Source organism: Protopterus annectens, chromosome 3.part1, assembly GCF_019279795.1.
Source record: "Protopterus annectens isolate FY-2018-M chromosome 3.part1, PAN1.0, whole genome shotgun sequence".
Taxonomy (NCBI): Eukaryota; Metazoa; Chordata; order Ceratodontiformes; family Protopteridae; genus Protopterus; species Protopterus annectens.
Genome location: NC_056732.1, coordinates 1,887,234,745 through 1,887,240,595, shown reverse-complemented (window position 1 = coordinate 1,887,240,595; position 5,851 = coordinate 1,887,234,745).

The following is a 5,851-nucleotide window of genomic DNA, read 5'->3' as shown; positions in this document are numbered from 1 at the left end:
TAGTATGCAAACCTATAATGGCATTAGACCTTTTATATCATGACCTTTCATGGCATGAGAACCTTCTGTACCATGATACATATATTATTCTATTAGTATATAAACCTAACATGGTATGAGAACCTTCTGTACCAACATACCTATATTTTACTATTAATATATAAACCTATCATGGGATGTGAATCTTCTGTACGAAGATACATATATTGTACTATTAGTATACAAACCTATCATGGCATGAGAACCTTCTGTATTGTGATACATATATTGTACTATTAGTATACAACCCTATCATGGTATGAGAACCTTCTGTACCATGATACATATATTGTTCTATTAGTATACAAACCTATCATGGTATGAGAACCTTCTGTACCATGATACATATATTGTACTATTAGTATGCAAACCTATAATGGCATTAGACCTTTTATATCATGACCTTTCATGGCATGAGAACCTTCTGTACCATGATACATATATTATTCTATTAGTATATAAACCTAACATGGCATGAGAACCTTCTGTACAAACATACCTATATTTTACTATTAATATATAAACCTATCATGGCATGTGAATCTTCTGTACGAAGATACATATATTGTACTATTAGTATACAACCCTATCATGATATGAGAACATTCTGTACCATGATACATATATTGTACTATTAGTATACAACCCTATCATGTCATGAGAACCTTCTGCACAGTGATACATATATTGTACTATTAGTATACAAACCTATAATGGCATTAGACCTTTTATATCATGACCTTTCATGGCATGAGAACCTTCTGTACCATGATACATATATTATTCTATTAGTATACAAACCTAACATGGTATGAGAACCTTCTGTACCATGATACATATATTGTACTATTAGTATACAACCCTATCATGGTATGAGAACCTTCTGTTTCATGATACATATATTGTACTATTAGTATACAACCCTATCATGGTATGAGAACCTTCAAAGCATGATACATATATTGTACTATTAGTATACAACCCTATCATGGTATGAGAACCTTCTGTACCAACATACCTATATTTTACTATTAACATATAAACCTATCATGGCATGTGAATCTTCTGTACGAAGATACATATATTGTACTATTAGTATACAAACCTATCACGATATGAGAACATTCTGTACTGTGATACATATATTTGACTATTAGTATACAAACCTATCATGTCATGAGAATCTTCTGCACAGTGATACATATATTGTACTATTAGTATGCAAACCTATAATGGCATTAGACCTTTTATATCATGACCTTTCATGGCATGAGAACCTTCTGTACCATGATACATATATTGTACTATTAGTATACAACCCTATCATGGTATGAGAACCTTCTGTACCATGATACATATATTGTACTATTAGTATACAAACCTATCATGGCATGAGAGTGTTCTGTATCATGATACATATATTGTGCTATTAGTATACAAACCTATCATGGTATGAGAACCTTCTGTACCATGATACATATATTGTACTATTAGTATACAACCCTATCATGGTATGAGAACCTTCTGTACCATGATACATATATTGTACTATTAGTATACAAACCTATCATGGTATGAGAACCTTCTGTACCATGATACATATATTGTACTATTAGTATACAAACCTATAATGGCATTAGACCTTTTATATCATGACCTTTCATGGCATGAGAACCTTCTGTACCATGATACATATATTGTACTATTAGTATACAACCCTATCATGGTATGAGAACCTTCTGTACCATGATACATATATTGTACTATTAGTATACAACCCTATCATGGTATGAGAACCTTCTGTACCATGATACATATATTGTACTATTAGTATACAACCCTATCATGGTATGAGAACCTTCTGTACCATGATACATATATTGTACTATTAGTATACAACCCTATCATGGCATGAGAACCTTCTGTACCATGATACATATATTGTACTATTAGTATACAACCCTATCATGGTATGAGAACCTTCTGTACCAACATACCTATATTTTACTATTAACATATAAACCTATCATGGCATGTGAATCTTCTGTACGAAGATACATATATTGTACTATTAGTATACAAACCTATCACGATATGAGAACATTCTGTACTGTGATACATATATTGTACTATTAGTATACAAACCTATCATGTCATGAGAACCTTCTGCACAGTGATACATATATTGTACTATTAGTATGCAAACCTATAATGGCATTAGACCTTTTATATCATGACCTTTCATGGCATGAGAACCTTCTGTAGCATGATACATATATTGTACTATTAGTATACAACCCTATCATGGTATGAGAACCTTCTGTACCATGATACATATATTGTACTATTAGTATACAAACCTATCATGGCATGAGAGTGTTCTGTATCATGATACATATATTGTGCTATTAGTATACAAACCTATCATGGTATGAGAACCTTCTGTACCATGATACATATATTGTACTATTAGTATACAAACCTATAATGGCATTAGACCTTTATATCATGACCTTTCATGGCATGAGAACCTTCTGTACCATGATACATATATTGTACTATTAGTATACAAACCTATCATGGTATGAGAACCTTCTGTACCATGATACATATATTGTACTATTAGTATACAAACCTATAATGGCATTAGACCTTTTATATCATGACCTTTCATGGCATGAGAACCTTCTGTACCATGATACATATATTGTACTATTAGTATACAACCCTATCATGGTATGAGAACCTTCTGTACCATGATACATATATTGTACTATTAGTATACAACCCTATCATGGTATGAGAACCTTCTGTACCATGATACATATATTGTACTATTAGTATACAAACCTATAATGGCATTAGACCTTTTATATCATGACCTTTCATGGCATGAGAACCTTCTGTACCATGATACATATATTGTACTATTAGTATACAAACCTATCATGGTATGAGAACCTTCTGTACCATGATACTTATATTGTACTATTAGTATACAACCCTATCATGGTATGAGAACCTTCTGTACCATGATGCATATATTGTACTATTAGTATACAAACCTATAATGGCATTAGACCTTTTATATCATGACCTTTCATGGCATGAGAACCTTCTGTACCATGATACATATATTGTACTATTAGTATACAAACCTATCATGATATGAGAACCTTCTGTACCATGATACATATATTGTACCTTTTGTATACAAACCTATAATGGCATTAGACCTTTTATATCATGACCTTTCATGGCATGAGAACCTTCTGTACCATGATACATATATTATTCTATTAGTATATAAACCTAACATGGTATGAGAACCTTCTGTACCAACATACCTATATTTTACTATTAATATATACACCTATCATGGCATGTGAATCTTCTGTACGAAGATACATATATTGTACTATTAGTATACAAACCTATCACGATATGAGAACATTCTGTATCGTGATACATATATTGTACTATTAGTATACAACCCTATCATGATATGAGAACCTTCTGTACCATGATACATATATTGTACTATTAATATACAAACCTATCATGGCATGAGAACCTTCTGTACAGTGATACATATATTGTACTATTAGTATGCAAACCTATAATGGCATTAGACCTTTTATATCATGACCTTTCATGGCATGAGAACCTTCTGTACCATGATACATATATTATTCTATTAGTATATAAACCTAACATGGTATGAGAACCTTCTGTACCAACATACCTATATTTTACTATTAATATATAAACCTATCATGGCATGTGAATCTTCTGTACGAAGATACATATATTGTACTATTAGTATACAAACCTATCACGATATGAGAACATTCTGTACTGTGATACATATATTGTACTATTAGTATACAAACCTATCATGTCATGAGAACCTTCTGTACAGTGATACATATATTGTACTATTAGTATGCAAACCTATAATGGCATTAGACCTTTTATATCATGACCTTTCATGGCATGAGAACCTTCTGTACCATGATACATATATTATTCTATTAGTATATAAACCTAACATGGTATGAGAACCTTCTGTACCAACATACCTATATTTTACTATTAATATATAAACCTATCATGGCATGTGAATCTTCTGTACGAAGATACATATATTGTACTATTAGTATACAAACCTATCACGATATGAGAACATTCTGTACTGTGATACATATATTGTACTATTAGTATACAAACCTATCATGTCATGAGAACCTTCTGTACAGTGATACATATATTGTACTATTAGTATACAAACCTATCATGATATGAGAACCTATACATATTATTGTACTATTAGTATACAAACCTATCATGATATGAGAACCTACCTTTCATTGTGATACATATGTACCATGATACATATATTATTCTATTAGTATATAAACCTAACATGGTATGAGAACCTTCTGTACCAACATACCTATATTTTACTATTAATATATAAACCTATCATGGCATGTGAATCTTCTGTAAGATAGATACATATATTGTACTTAGTATACAAACCTATCATGATATGAGAACCTTCTGTATCGTGATACATATATTGTACTATTAGTATACAAACCTATCATGATATGAGAACCTTCTCTTTTGTGATACATATATTGTACTATTAATATACAAATCTGTCATGATATGAGAACCTTCTGTATCGTGATACATATATTGTACTATTAGTATACAAACCTATCATGATATGAGAACCTTCTGAACCATGATACATATATTGTACTATTAATATGCAAACCTATCATGGTATGATAACATCTGTACCATGCTACAGATATTGTACTATTAGTATACAAACCTATCATGGTATGAGAACCTTCTCTTTTGTGATACATATATTGTACTATTATTATTCAAACCTACCTTGGCATGAGGACCTTCTGCACTATGGTACATGTATTGTACTATTAGTATGCAAACCTACCATCACATGAGAACCTTCTGTATCGTGATACATATATTGTACTATTAGTATGCAAACCTACCATCACATGAGAACCTTCTGTATCGTGATACATATATTGTACTATTAGTATACAAACCTATCATGGCATGAGAACCTTCTGTACCATGATACATATATTGTACTATTCGTATACAAACCTATCATGGCATGAGAACCTTCTGTACCATGATACATATATTGTACTATTAGTATACAAACCTATCATGGCATGAAAACCTTCTGTACCATGATACATATATTGAACAATTTGTATACAAACCTATCATGGCATGAAATCCTTCTGTACTTTGATACATATATTGTACAATTAGTATACAAACCTACAATAGCACAAGAACCTTCTGTACCATGATACATGTATTGTACTATTAGCATACAAACCTACCATCACATGAGAACCTTCTGTATCGTGATACATATATTGTACTATTAGAATACAAACCTATCATGACATGAGAACCTTCTGTACCATGATACATATATTGTACTGTTAGTATACAAAACTATCATGGCATGAGAACCTTCTGTACCAGGCTACATATATTGTACTGTTAGTATACAAAACTATCATGGCATGAGAACCTTCTGTACCATGATACATATATTGTACTATTAGTATACATACCTATCATGGTACGAGAACCTTATATATCATGATACATATATTGTACTATTAGTATACATACCTATCATGGCACGAGAACCTTATATATCATGATACATATATTGTACTATTAGTATACATACCTATCATGGCACGAGAACCTTATATATCATGATACATATATTGTACTATTA